This window comes from Cornus florida, unplaced genomic scaffold (genome assembly GCF_030987335.1).
Source record: "Cornus florida cultivar Cherokee Brave unplaced genomic scaffold, ASM3098733v1 CherokeeBrave_3.0.0_Hap2_Chr09, whole genome shotgun sequence".
NCBI classification, from domain to species: domain Eukaryota; kingdom Viridiplantae; phylum Streptophyta; class Magnoliopsida; order Cornales; family Cornaceae; genus Cornus; species Cornus florida.
Genome location: NW_026775579.1, coordinates 84,189,733 through 84,205,505, shown reverse-complemented (window position 1 = coordinate 84,205,505; position 15,773 = coordinate 84,189,733). Strand labels below are relative to the sequence as shown.

General features: G+C 33.6%; 1 long non-coding RNA gene and 1 other non-coding gene across 4 annotated transcripts; both read left to right on the top strand.

The window, feature by feature from the left end:
- Window positions 1-8,962: 8,962 nt before the first annotated feature.
- LOC132275532 (U6 spliceosomal RNA) lies at window positions 8,963-9,063 on the top strand. The gene has a single exon (XR_009470669.1). It is a non-coding gene; the product is annotated as a U6 spliceosomal RNA (small nuclear RNA).
- Window positions 9,064-9,200: 137 nt separating this feature from the next.
- LOC132274770 (uncharacterized) lies at window positions 9,201-15,132 on the top strand. Of its 3 annotated transcripts, XR_009470503.1 has the most exons (6): window positions 9,201-9,483; window positions 9,580-9,690; window positions 11,693-14,205; window positions 14,305-14,369; window positions 14,512-14,627; window positions 14,714-15,132. It is a non-coding gene; the product is annotated as an uncharacterized LOC132274770 (long non-coding RNA). The 3 variants fall into 3 exon arrangements; XR_009470501.1 differs by having other exon boundaries at window positions 11,693-14,369; XR_009470502.1 differs by having other exon boundaries at window positions 9,204-9,483; window positions 12,495-14,369.
- The last annotated feature ends 641 nt before the right edge of the window (window positions 15,133-15,773 follow it).

The window sequence follows — 15,773 nt, the reverse complement described above, 5'->3', positions numbered from 1 at the left end:
TTATATGTGGAATTCCTGCATCTGTTGAATTTGCTCTACTTTTTAATATGAATTCATAATTAAAGACGTGGAATATATTCATAATATTGAGCAATTTGAAAGAGAATTTTTGAAATAGTTTACAGGAGGTATGATCATTGATAAATTTGAGTAATTGTAACTAAAAGACTAATGAGTCAAACGAAAAGAAAATAAAATCATCATAATTACATGACCAGACGTTACGGTACATCACCATACTAAACCAATTGTCTTTATTGCTTTCATTATTGTTCTTCAGGGTGAGAGCTGTTGTGAATACTTGTTTCTTCAAAAGCCTTTTTTCTCTTTAATTCAATTATCCGAATTTCACCATCGGCATCATCATCAAAATCTTGATCATCATGAATTCTTTTTTGGACATAATTTGGTGATACTCCCAATATTTTTTTTAGGAGTGCTATCGCTCGCTCCTCATGCTCTTCCAACTTCTTTTCCTCTTCCCTTTCCTTTTTTTTCTCTTGGGGAAACTTCTGGACGACGCTCTGCGTATAGACCAGGAATTTGGATGGTTATGGGTAACAATTTCGACAATGAAACTACGTCAATGAAACAGAGGTGCAATCAATCAAATATAAAGAATGATACGAACCTTATTTGTAATCCTTGCGAGCTCTGATAATTGTCTACCAAGAAAAGTTCCAAAATTTAACTAACAAGAAATTACCATATATAGAAAATACCCAAACCTAATTATAACGGGAATTTGAGACTGCCGACCTACTAAGTAAGGAATAATTAGTATTCAATGCAAGAAAGTTGAAAAAGTACAACAAATTATTTGTTATATTTTGATGGTTAGTTATAGCAAATTTATAAAGAGAATGAATTTTTTACAATGAATTAGTTTCTCTTCCTCTCAAGTTTTTCAGATCTTGATTCATAATTTTTAGTAGACATATTTAATAGTAATACAAATAAAGATGGAGCAAGATGCTTGAAAGATATTGTTGAATGCCTCCAACAAATTATTCAATCCTTTTTCTTCATATTTTGTAGTTTTCTTTTAGCTTAAAAACAAAATACTTCTCCCAAAATATTATACTATGCCAAAATTATCAATGAACCTAGCGATTTTATATAATTTGACGCCTAAAATAAAAAGTATAAAATTAATCTTTTAATAATTAATATATTAATATCATAAAACAGTTAATAATTTTTCTTTAAAAATAACCTTTCTTGCTTTTAGATCACTAGGTGGGAAAGGAAATGAAAAAAGAAGTCACCCATCAGTTATGCTAAAGATGGATAATAAAAAAAGTCAAAATTCACCGAATCATGGTTATATTGGTAAAACCGTACAAATCCACGTGACTAGTGTATGTACCAATGTACATGATAAGCAAAACTTATCATAGCATGCAATTCTTCGCAATGAGAAATTATATGTGAAGAGTAAGATCACGAGCCTGCCTCACCAATTAATTAGATAAAATTACTACTAATTAAATTTAATCAAGGTATGGATAAAAATCTCAACGGAAGATAATCCATCACTACAAATCCATATAAATAAATAGTCTACTTTTCTTATATAATTTTTAAATAAAACACTTCACCAGTCCAATTTGAACTTAAAAAGATTGAAAAATAAAGAGAGAGATACAATGCTAGAGAGAAAAAAAAAATACTAAATGTTAGAGATATATAAAAATAAATAAAAAAAATTGTTGTTAGAGATATATATAAAAAATAAAAATAAAAAAAATTATTTTTTTAAAAAAATATAAGCTAATGTGCACATAAGACTCTATGAGATTAGTAATATATATATCCCTTTACCAGGTAGTTTAATCCACTACATACATACACACACACATATATATATATATATGGTATACAGTCCCATTCACTTACTCCCTAGTGTGCAGGGAGTAATATACGCGATTTCTATCTTAATTGTTAGATTTCATCCAATGACTGAAATTAAAAACTACTATATTATGTGTTTCTGGTTTTTTAAGACTTCAAAAACCACTCAATTTCAGTGTTCTAAATAAAATAAAATACCTTAATTGAGCTATTTAGATTGTATATATATGCAGGTTCAAAAAATATTAGTATCCTATTTTAGTGGGTATTAAGTCTTTTAATATGAGAGTGGGTTCATGGGAGTACACTCTACCCAAACTTAATTAAAATTATTATTATTTTATATATATATATACATATTTGTAATTTCTTATATTTAGTTTGTGGGACTTTTACTCACTGTGATAAGAGGTCCATCGCCATTGCTTACACGAGTGCAAAGTAGAAAACGCATGCTCAGTGAATGTAATTTTTCTTAGTGTTTACCATGTGTCAATTCAAAAATAAAACAATTAGATCTGATCAGACTAAAAAGAAAATCAAATGAAAACATTTGAAAAATTCCCAATTTGAAAACAAAAATAAAAAATATATATATGGAAAGAAGATATGAAAATCCCATTAAATACAATATGAAAATGAAGAAAATACTGTGCAAAAATTTGAGGTAAAGTAAGAATTTTATGCAAACAATTACTTTATATAAGGTTTATAAAGTAATAAACCTTACCACTTTCAACTTGTATAACCGAAGAATCACCAATCCTTTCGAAGTGAACGAAATAATAGAACTATCTGTTTATATTCAACAACTCCAGGACAAATGATCGCATATCGAACGATACGGCAAATCACGTGAATGAAACAAGCTATATATATATATATATATATATATATATATATATAAAAGGGTATAATTGTCTGCTATTAAAAGTTTTTTATTTGGACACTTTCGAAATTTCACGTGATACATGAGCATTACAAACAAATTTAAAAAATGTAGAACATGAATACATTAAAATATATAGGGTTAAGTGCAAAAAACACCCCTCAAATATGCATATAGTGCATATCACACCCCTCTGGTGCAAAAAACACCCCGCAAGTTTCAATTTGGTGCAATCAAGTCCCTCTGGCACATTTAAAACCAAACTTGACTAAAGTGCCCTTAGTTAACAATTTTATAAAATATATAAAAAAAAAAAACAAAATTTTGTGCAAAAGACCAAAAAGGACCCGGACTCGTTTTGTTCACCCAGAAACGGCATTGGTATATATTGGGTCAACCACCCCTCTTTTAAGGAGATTTGGTGATCATCTTTTGGATCTTTCTATTCATCTAGTTTGGACTGGGTTTGGAGGTTGGATTGGATTCTCTCTCTCTCTATTCATCCAGTTTTTTTGGGAAGGTAACAGTGACTTGTTTTGCTCACCCAGAAACCCCATGCGTCGCGGCCCCGGCGGGCAAGGAGAAGCTCGGCTGTGAGCGACGGCGAGTTCGGCTTTGATGATGGAGGCGGCAGCGAGCTCGGCTTTGATGGAGCGAGGGCAGAGAGGACGGACGGTGGTGAGAAGATGGGCTCAGCTGTGGAGAGCTCGGCCGTGGATGACTCGGCGGCGAGCTTGGCCGGTGGAATCGACGGCCGGCGAGCAAGGGAGGGCTCGGCGTCAAAATTTACCCGGGCATGACCAAGATTGTGGTCAGAGGCGGTGGCAATGGGGTTGAATTGTTATTGGATGAGCTGGTGGTGGATGCGTGGAGGTATTGACGTTGGCGAGGCCAGAGTTGGCCAGCGCTGTCAGTACTAACGGCGAGCTCGTCGTGACGGTGCCCAAGGATGGAAGGGAAATTGGAGACGGAGGAGAGCGCTGTCAGTGCTAACTTCCTTTTTTGTTGCCTGAAATGTGGGGTTTTTTTAATTTATTTTTTATTTTTTATTTTTATATATATTTTGCATTTTTTTGTTTTTGAACTGTGTTTTTATGGACAACTCCATGATTGTTCTTGAAACCTCAACTGGGAATGGTTTATCATTGCTAGTCGACTTCAGCTGGGTAGGCTCTGAAACAACATAAACTGAACATGTCAGAGGTTGTACCAAAGATTTGCGAAATGGGTATGGCTTTGAAAGGTTGAATTGGGTTGTGATGGTGGGTTTAGAGAGAGAAAGTGATGGTCTGGAGAAGTGGGCAGTGGGGAGGACTGAAGGTAGAAGATGGGTTGTGAGAGATTGGGTTTGTGGTGGAGAAGAAGAAGACGGTGGTGGGAGGAGCTGGCGGTGAGGGAAGAAAAAGTTGGTGGTGGGGTATTTTTGGAAGATTAAAAGGGCAAAATGGGTATTATATCAATAATTTATGTCAAATTTCTGACATAGGGATAATTTTGCACAATTTCAAAACATTAGGGGTGTTTATTACACACTTTTTCAATTAGACGTAAAAGCGCTACTAAAAATATACTTGAGGGGTGTTTACTGCACTTACTCCAAATATATATATATATATATATATATATATATATGTAATATAATAAAAATAATTATAATTTTTACTCATTTTATTCACACAAATCATGAATAAAATAACTAATTTAATTTAAAGATTAGGGTAGATATTTGTTATTTTTTTGTTTTCTTAAATTATTATTCTTCTAATTAATTCATAATATATTTTAAATCGTATTGAATCTCATCCTTTTAAAAAAAATATATATATATAGTTATAAGACTATTATGTTGTGTTTTGAATGTCCTTTTTATGTGTCTCAACTGTTTTAGTCGTGTCTAAGTAAAAATAAAATATAATTTTAGAATATTTATAGTTGTGGTTTGAAGTGTATGTGCATTTTAGATCTTCACAAATAAAAAGGGTAAAATGACATGTATAATTATTCTACATCTTAATTTATTATGTAATATCACTGAGTAGATGATAGGACGACTCTTCTTAAATAATAACAATTGAAGCTAATCTCTCAAAAAAAAATATAAATAAATACCAATTGGATTTCAAATTCTTTCCCTACTCGATCTTTGAAACTTAGAATTTTACCTATCAGGCATTTGGGAGTCCCTCTCATCTCTCTAAAGGGCTAAAAGGCTAAAATAAGATGATGGTCAAGTTTTGGTGCCAAAAAAAAAATTTGGTGAACAAGATTTCTTTAAGAATAAATCACTGAACCTCCATTTTGATACAATGAAAAATTAAGTACTAAAATTTTTATGTACTAAATTTAAAGCACTGAATGTATTAATTTAAAAACTTGTTTGGTAAGTGTTAATTTTAAGCGCTGAATTAATTAAGATTATTAAGATTGTTTAATAAGAACACTTTATTTTCTTTTTTATTTTATTATAATTTATGATAAATATTGATCATATGCTAATTTCTTTCACTCATGAATGTCCGGTCTATTTTCCAAGTGTTATGATTTAGGATTTTCTTTCTTTTTTCCTCCTCCTCCTCCTCCTCCTCCTCCTTTTTTTTTTTTTTTTTTTAAGTGTATTATGAATATCCACGCACTGCTTGATGAATGCTATAATACCCCGTATTTTATTAAAGAGTTTAGTTTATTTAAATTCATTTATGTGTGGATTTCTTTACCTATTATTGTGCATGCTACATTGTTATATTAAGTTCATTTAATGGTGCATGTAAATTAATTGTATATGTTAAAATAGTAAATTTATTCATTTAATTGTGCATGTATTATTATTAATAATTTTATTTGTTGATTATGTTTAATTAAGCATTATTAGTTAATTAAAGTATTATATTTATGTTATAAAGTATTATGATGATATAATGTATTCTTATGTAATAATAATAATAATTATAATAGTTATTAATAATAATAATAATATAATAATATTAATTATAATTGTTTATTAATAATAATAATAATAATAATAGTTATAAATCATAAGTCATGATGAAATTAGAGATTAGGATAGGATTTCATTAATATTTATAGGTAAGACTTGAAGCCATATGGTTGGGAATGTGGTGAGTTTAATATAAATTTAGATATTTGTAATATTTATATTATTTTAATTTGTATAAATATTAGTTAGTTTGCTGAGAAGGTAAGTTAGAAACCAATTTAAAATAGTAGAGAGTTGTGGTTAGAGGAAAGAAAAAGAAGAAAGGTGAGAGAGAAAGAAAGGAGTTTGGACCGGTGTAGGAGAAATTTACCCGACTACGCGCAACCGGCGGATTTATTTTAAATCCAAAAAAGGCAAGTTATTATCTACTTTTCCCCTTTGAATTAATAAATTAATTGTTTAGTTTATTTGTATGCATAGAGCCAAGGTTAGTAGATTAATAAATTATAAATTTTATCTTATTAAATTAATGAAATTTTAATTATATAGGATGGTATATATTTATTTAATATCCTATGAAATTAATAATGGCCGAAAATAATTAAATAAAGCTTTAGGGATTTTTCTAGAATTTTCTAGATTTTTCCGGGGCTTTTCTGCAATTTCCGGCGACCTTCCGGCGAGTTTTCCGGTCGCCGGCAATGGGGGAGATGACCGGAGTGATCCGGTGTGATGCGGCGCACCATAGGAGGGTATGCGCGCGCATCTGGACCATCAAACAGCAGCGATTGATCCGGTGCACCGCGGTCCATGTTACCGCAGTACACCCGGATCCGTGAGCGTTGGATGGAGGGAAGGTAGGTGGATTGATCCGGTGTGGCGCGCATGTAGGAAAGCTGATGCAGCCAACCAACCGGAGGACGCCACGTCAGCAGGAAGCCATCAACGCGCGCGTGGGAGCGCGTGCGCGCGCGTGGCTGATGCCAGACGCACGTGGGAGAGTGGGGAAGGTTGGGCTGCGCGTGGGGAAGCTTAGGGCGGCGCGTGGGGGCGCGTGAGGGGCCTTGTCAGCTGTTGAAAATTACCAGAATACCCCTAGGGCTTGTTTTGTAAATTCCAGAACCTTAAACTTGGATTTTTAGGTACTGCGTTGGTATTTACGGGTTTAACGGGCCACGAAATTATTATTTTAATACCCGTTAAGTATTATTATGGCCGATTAATATTTCTAAACCTTAATTGGCCCGTTTACCGTACGGATATGAATGTGATTCATTTGAACAACATTACTATAGGTGGTGTTATTATTTTATTAAATGGTATTCATTAGTACTGTTAATAATGTCACGGTTATCGTCATATAAGTTATCCATTAGATGTTATGGGATATTTATACTGTTAATCATATATCAACCATGATTATTATGCTGTGTGCATTTCAGGGAATAAATGAACTGTTTATTATGTCGCATTTATATTATATGGATGTGTTGCCATATAGAACCATGTGAGCTGGCTAATAAGTTTAGACTCATTTATACCTTATGCATTCGTTGCTATAGACAGATGTGTGGCTGTCGGGGTATGTGGTTTAATATTATTGGCATGTGTTGCCTAATTGACATGCTCAGTATGTTTAGTAATATTATTGGCATGTGTTGCCTAATTTATATGCTCAGTATATTCATCAGTACTTTGAGAGGTGTTATCACTGTGTAGTTCGTTATAGTCTGTGTTGTCAGTCTCGTGCACCATGTATAATAGCTTATTTCCCGGGTTGGGAAAGGCGACACTTAACCACCTAGTGTGAGTCTAAGTGATCACCGTCTATTCTGGTCGAGGTCATGTTATACATTGGATGGTTCCCTTAGGATGTATACAGATATAGTACTCATCCGGATATAAATGATTAATTTATTTGATTCTCTGATTTGGGTCATAGTAGAGAGGACTTGCTCGTGGGGTTGACCCACCATTGTTGTTATTTCAGGATACGGTCAGTACCCGTTCCAAGGTTGAGGTTAGCAGTGAGGGACCACCATCCGAACTCATCTACTCTTACGATCCAGTTCAGGGTAGAAGTTTTATGTATTACTTCAGTTTCAGTTTTTATTTACTTTTGACGTTGAACTCTCAGGGTTATATTTAGGGATCCTTGACATAGGATTTCCAAGTTGTAATGAAGTACTGTATTAAATAAAGGATGGATGGATGTTATATTATTTAGTGTTCCTTTCCTGTCTAAATTCTTTTATTATCATCATTTTGTATTCCATGCTTGTATATTGCCAATTGTTTTTGATATTCCTCGTTTTTCGTGTATAAGCCTAATCAACTTATGCGTGAAAAATGTGGGGGTGTTACAAATGCCTCAGCCAAAAATGGAACTATTTTTCGATATGTTTTGTGCGTCTTGTGTTTCCATAAATACGGATTTGTAAATTATTTAATATTGGTTGTCCTTTCTATTGTTTCTCATCACTATCATATTGCTGAATCTTTTAATACCTGTTAAATCAGTCCTAAATATTTAGATTGCTCACTCTTTCATGAGTAGTAATTCAGTTTTTAGAAGTTTCTTTTTTTTTGCTCCTGTAAATTACTTTGAAGACGGCTTAAATGGTCCAATTAGTCATTGCACTTGTGTAATTGTAGTCACAATTTAACTTACAGAATGTTTGCAGTAGTTGAATATTGCACTCGATTAATTGGATGCATAGGTTGAGGGCAAAATGGGCAAATGAATGCATTTCGATTAGGGTCGTATTTTATAATTACGATCCTACCATATGTCTTTTTTATTCCGTTAAAAATCAATTTTACGGTACATATGTGTATAACCTCCTCTTTATATTATGCGGTAATGATTTTTTTTGTATTACGATATTTAACGAAACGATGTTGTCCATAAATCAAATTATTTCATAGATTAGATTTCACTTGACTGTCTGCATCTCCATTTCGTATGCTCGGAGACTAATCGGAGCAGAAGTTTTGTATACATATATCTATTTAGATTTCATCACAATAGATTACTGTATTTCTTGAATATTTTACTCTATATTATTACATAATAAAATACATCCTGCAATAGTAATATGAATGGACTGTATTTTCAATTTAATTGATGCTAAAGTTATAGTATTATACTTCTAACAACAGTGATTGTGTTTGTAGGCTAATAGGCTTTGTACAGCACGTTTTTGAAAGAGCTAAGGTGTCCCACATTGGTTAAAGAAGCTAATTAATTGCGCTAATATATGTTTTGTTCGCGATCTACCATTGATCCTTTGGGACGTACGCTAAAATCGGAGCTTAACAGAGAAGATTAGCATAGCCCCGCGCAAGGATGACACGCACAAATCGAGAAAGTGGTCCAATTTTTTTATTGCCCATTTTGCCCTCAACCTATGCAACCGCTTTTACCAAAGCACATCATAATTCTTCGGTTTCCCACAGTACCCCTCCTTTCTTCCACGTGTCTTTTCATTCGCTTTGAGTGTCACCAGAAGCTTACCGTGGACCTCCCTCTAAAACTCCAACTTTTACTCTTTCATGTCTGCGTTCTCCAACCAATTTGTATAGAGTCTCTCACAATTTCACCCTCTTTCTCTCTCTATAAATACCACTATATCGACATATATATATATATATTATACAGGAGAGTAGATGGAGAGAGTGAGGAGAATGAAGTCTGACTCCGACATGATCGCCCTCATCCAACACCCCCATTAACTCCGGCGTCACCTTCCTCGACACCTACGACGTCCACCGTCGTTTCATCAACGAATTCCTCATCGCCAACGTACATTTAACACTTTTCACATTCATACGCTCAACTTACTGCAATTAACCCTAATTTTTCACCTAATTGATGAAATTAATTTGTGTTCGGTTGCAGCTTTTCCGATGACAAGATTCAAATTATCGGTGATTCGGTGCATGCCCGTCCGGACCACCAGCGAGGCTAGCTTGAAGCGGCTCGGCACTAGCATCCCTATCGAAGATCACGGTACAAAACACTTGGCTTTCTCTTTTGTATTATTAATGCAATTTATGATAAAGATTGATCATTTTTCATTTCTTTCACTGATACATATATGGGAATATGCAAATGAAAGTTAGCAAATTGTCTGTTTTCTGAATGTATTATTAGTGTCCACGCACTGCTTGATGAATGTCTCAGCCAAAAATTGCAAAGTTCATCAAAACACAACAAATAGGAAGGAAAAGTGCTACAAATTATTTTGAAACAAACAGAGTAAAGTTTGGCGGACTTTTTTACACTATTAAAAAGCACATCACACTTCGTAGAAGCATCAAAATATACAGCTTGCAAAGTCACAAAGCTGATTTGTTGACATTTGTCTCTGCTGTATTCTGTAGTTTTTCTGCAATATGTATTCATACATTTATATACAAATATGTGCATATACATGAATAACCACATATGACAAATATGTACATATATATTCTATTTATTCTATTCTTGTTCACAAGCCAGGCACTTGTGGAAAATACACCTTTTCTGAAAACCATGAAATATAGAACCCAACAAGTTTTAAAACACTACAAAATCATTACAGCATACATTGGTCTAGAGGAGGCAGAGTCATGCCCTTATTCACCTTTCCATGAAGACAATGGGGGTTTGTTCATTCGCCTTTCCACGAGGACATTGGGGGAGTGTTTGATTCCTTCCAAGTGATTGAAATGCCCCCAAATCTATCACCTTTAACAGCATCAACTGAAGCAATGGCTTCGAGTTCAGCCATTTCTTCCTTCGCTAGCTTCACGGATAGAGCACCAATGTTTTGGTTAAAGTTTTCAATCTTAGTGGTGCCGGATATGGGGCACACATCATTTCCTTGGTGATGGACCCAGGCCACTGTATATTTGAAATGAAAATTGTACCCATTATATATTTATGGTCCCATTTACCATTATAACATATGGAGAAAAATGTAAGGATAAAATTTAAATTTAAGTAAATTTTAAGCATAACATCAGGAAGCAATATTGAAGGATTTAAAATAAAATAAGGTAGAAGACGAATATGGTAGGAATACATAAATATATACTACGTATATATATAATATTATATAAAAATAATAATAATTTTCATTCATTTTATTCACACAAATCATGAATGAAATAACTAATTTGGAGATTAGGGTAGATATTTGTTTTTTTTTTGTTCTCTTAAATTATTATTATTCTTCTAATTAATCCATAATATATTTTTAAAATTGTATTGAAGCCCATTCTTCTAAAAAAAATTAAGTTACAAAACCACCTTGCTATGTCTTGAAACTGTCCAAAACATATTTTTTCGTATCCATGCCGTGTCTCAGCTGTCTTGGCCACGTACAAGGAAAAAATATATATTTAAAATGTCAAGACACTTCTAATATTTCCAAGTCTTCACAAAGAAAAAGTTAAATAGATAATTTCACAATTACACTTCATTTATGACACCTACAATTATTTTATATGTTAATTTATTATGTGTATCACTGGAGTCGTTAGCTTAGATGATATGTCTCTTCTTAAATAATAACTATTGGAGTTAAGCAAATTATAAGTGGAGTAATAATTTACAAGGGAGCTAGAGCCAAACAAGAAATTGGCACAAGCTAACCAAGCCGAAAGACAAACAAAGAGAAACCCATTACAACCAGCCCAAAACTAGGCAGCCCAGCCCATTTAACAAGACAGTATCAAATAGCCATTGCTAACACATGTCTATTTTCTAAGTGTGTTGTGAATGTCCATGTACTGTTTGATGAATGATGTCTCAGCCAAAAATGCAACTGTTTTCAATATGTTCATGAAAAGACAAGAAATAGGAAGGAAAAATACTAGATCATTTTGAAACAAACAGAGTTTAAGTTTAGCCGTTGTTGAGCTACGTGCTAGTTATCTGTCTTAATGTTCTCAATCTCTTATGTTTCCATAAATACGAATTTGTAAATTATTTACTATTGGCTTTTCCTTCTATTGTTTCTTATCAGTCCTAAGTCACATAAAATGGGAGCGGAAGCGACAATTTAAGTCAAACAAAGTGAGACTAGAAGCGAGAGCGCGTGTGAAACATGAGAGTGGGAGCGTGCTGGAAGCGTGAGACCGACACCCATTGAGAAGAATTCTTTGACTTAGGTTATCACTATCATATTGCGTTGATTTTTTTAATACCTTATAAATCAGTTCTATATATTTAGATTACTCTTTCATGAATAATTCATTTCTTAGAAGGTTTTTTATTTTACATCTGTAAATTACTTAGAAGGCGTCTTAAATGGTCTAATTTAGTCATTGTACTTGTGTAATTATAGTCACAGTTTTGTGCGATCACACTAAAAATATGCTGTTTTTGTATGGTATGACCATATGATCATCTTGTGTCCATGACTCTACCCGTGGTCGCAAGTGAAAAACCCCATAGATTCATGTAAAACAGAATGTTTTTCCGTGGAGAATCAAACCTGTGATAAGGGGCCAAATCTGTCACCTGCCATATTGGCTCCCACCGTTGGTTCATCTAGTAATGAGCTAAACTTATTACTTGCTAAAAGGACTACTGAGATGCAGAGTCCTGATTTTCAGAAGGAACGGATATTAGTTGAACAGGTTAAATCAGATGCACTCGAGAAATTGGAGCCTAACCATGATAAAATGAGTTCGATTCATGAAACAACATCAACATCTATGTCGTTATGCTCTCCTTTCAATCCTGTAACTTTGCCATGAGATGGTGTATCAGAAGCCTCTCATTGTTTATCAATTATTACTAAAGAAAATGACAAAGTATCACAGGCAGATTTTTCTAAGGATGCAATGCCAATTGAAGCAGTCAGATTGGATCAAAATTCTTCCCAAGCATTTGTTCCTTCCAGAGTTCTGGTCAATTGTCCTCCAAAGGGGATTCTTAAGAGGAATCCACGTGGATGCAGAGGACTCTGCAACTGTCTGAACTGTGCTTCGATTCGTCTGCATGCTGACAGAGCATTTGAGTTCTCCTGAAATCAGATGCAAGATACTGAAGAGGTAGTTTTGCAGTTGATTGAGGAATTATCACACCTTCAGAATATTTTTGAAGAAATCTGATATTGATGGCAATGATCATATTGTACACATCAATCAGGTTAGTAATGAATGAACTGAATATACATTTTTTAGTATTTATTGCTCTACCTGTTTCATTTGTATGATGTAATTATTACTATTGCCTGTTCACCCTCTGCAAACTCAATTTGATATTTATGTACATCTGTTGCTTTTTGTTCTGCAATTTAGGAATTTACACTATCTTATGACATGCTACTGACAACTTTTGATATGTATTGTGAAATAAGAACTAGAAATGTTAGTTAAGGAGAGGGCGATTTTATGGTTTTCTGATGATAATATTCTCATGTGTTTCTGTTCTTTCAATCCTTGAGATACTTGTCAGAATCTACAGCCATCTTGTTCCAATTATTCTGTATTTTCAATAGTGATTGGAATATGCCCTTCAAGCTTGCATAACTTCTATTTATCTCAGATGATGTACATATTTGCATTAGTTATATTATGCAGCTTAATTTTTCAAACAGGCACTACAAACATACTGTAATCTGAATTCTACAATTGTAAAACTTTCTGAAGAAAGTGTGCTGTATTATAGTGGCAGATGAATTACTGAATGTAAAAGAACTAAAAGATGTCTTGATGGCAAGACAAGTTAGTTGAATGCTATGGTTGTCACTAAATTTGGCTAACAGGCGCACATCACTGTGGTGAGCCTAGGCCTTCAAGTTCATAATAAGATGAGTATTAAGATTCAAAGTTGGTAGGGACGGACCTAATGAATTGCCCCCACTGAATTTTTTTTATTTATAGTATTAATACTAGTGAATTTTCTTTTTCTGAATTATATATGAAATTTTCATTTTGCCCCCATGAAATTACAAAAAAAAAAAAAAAAAAAAAAAAAAAAAAAAAAATCTGTTATTGCTCCCAACACAAATTCCTGGGTCTGTCCCTCAAAGTTGGCTTGCAGAGAGTGGGCCAATGTTGATATTTTTTTTGTTCTGCATACATCATTTATGGTAGTCCTGACCACACATTTGTTTGTCATCTATTTTATATCTATTTTCGAAAGTTTAGTTGGTTATTTGTTTGTTGCTCCATCAAATTGAGCAATTGATTGCAGTTCTGGGTATGAAGTGGACCAATTTCCATCAGGGGTCATCAAAATATATTCTTAATTTATGATGGTGAAATTCTGGAATTTTCAGAAGGCTAGTCCCTGGAGGCCAAGGATCTATCAGAAAGGAACAATTTCTTTCTATTAGGACGGGAATGAATGTCAGCGGTAACAAACTCATTTGAGAACTGCAATTGGATTATTGGAATTACATTCTTTATAGTTTCCATCGTATCTTTCTAGGGCAAAAATTCTCTTTTCTAATTGATCTGATTTGCAGAAAAATCCATCCCATGTTCAAGACAAAAATAAATATATTGATAAAGAACCACAGTAAAAGTAATTTATCTATTTATTTTATTTCATTTCTATTTTTTTTTTTTTTTGGTTATTTTGAACTTCAATCAAACGAAGCTTGCATTAAATCTTTCAAAGCAGAACAATTGGCAAAAGGTCGGCTCAGCGAAATAAACAGTGATCTGACTATACACTGCAGAAGTATGGTAAGTTATATTACATACACTATGCTATAGCAAGTTTTGTTAGCATAGATTTGTTCTTTTCATTTTAAGTTTTTCCAGAGGCATTTAATATTATAATCCTGCAAAAAGCATACACTACAATGTTCATATGATCTCCTAACAGTGTTTGCAGCGGCCAAAGGTCAGGTTTGCCGACTCTACTGAAGAAATAATCACGTTCCAAAAGTGGATTTTCAAACCAGATAGTCTGAAAGAATGATAAGAAGCTAGCAGGCAAAGGTAGTTATTGATGATTATAGCAAATATGTAAATGTTCATGTTCTGTGTGGATGTAGATCTTAGATAAAAATCTATTTTGGCTGCAGGGTGAGTTGCAGTATTGAAATCTGCCTCGAAAATGGACTTACCACACATGTAGCAGCACATATGAATTATGAAGCTGCATTTCAAGCTATTTATATCATTTCAAGCTATTTATATCCTACTGAGAATAGGTGTAGCCGAAAATAACAAGATTTTAGAGAGCTATTCAATGTTGTTGAAGGATATGATAGTCCAAAACTAGGAGAGAAAATAATTTTTACAATGCCAGCCATATTTACCAATTTTTATGGAATTGTTTATTTGTGTGAATATTTATGTTTTCATGGTGATTATTTATGGAATTCCTCCATCTGTTGAATCTGCTCTACTTTTTTAACATGTATTTTTTTTTTTTTTTTCCTACTTGGTACTCACACACACATGCCTCCACCGAGATTTGGATTCCTTACCTCCCTTTGGAAAGTAGAGCCTGGTACCATTACGCCACTGATTTGTTAGTAAAGACATTGAATATATAGTATTGAGCATTTGAAAGAGAAAATTTTAGTGAGACTGATTTGAAATAGTTTGTAGGAGGTATGATCATTGATAAATTTGTGTAGTTGTAGCTAAAAGATTGATGACTCAAACAAAAAGAAGATAAAATCATCATAATTACGTGACCAGACACTGCAATTACATAACCAAATGTTGCAATGCAGCACCAAACTAAACTAATCTAATCGTCTTCATTGCTTTCATTCTTTTCTTGCCCTTAAAGAGTAAACTTTTCTAGGAAACCTAACTGATGAAGATCGAGTTCGTCTTCGTCCTAATTTTTCTTCGGGGTGAGAGTTGTTGTGAATACCTGTTTCTTCAGAAACTTTTTTCCTCTTTAAATCAATGATCCAAATTTCACCATGGGCATCATCATCAAGATCTTGACCATCATGGATTCTTTTTTAGGCATAATTTGGTAATGCTGCAAATATTATTTTTAGGAGAGCTATCGTTTGCTCCTCCTGCTCTTCCAACTTCTTTTCCTCTTCCCTTTCCTTTTCTCTTTCCTTCTCATAATGATCTGAAAGCTAAGGGTTCGGGTCCAAGTTCTGCGCCTGACTG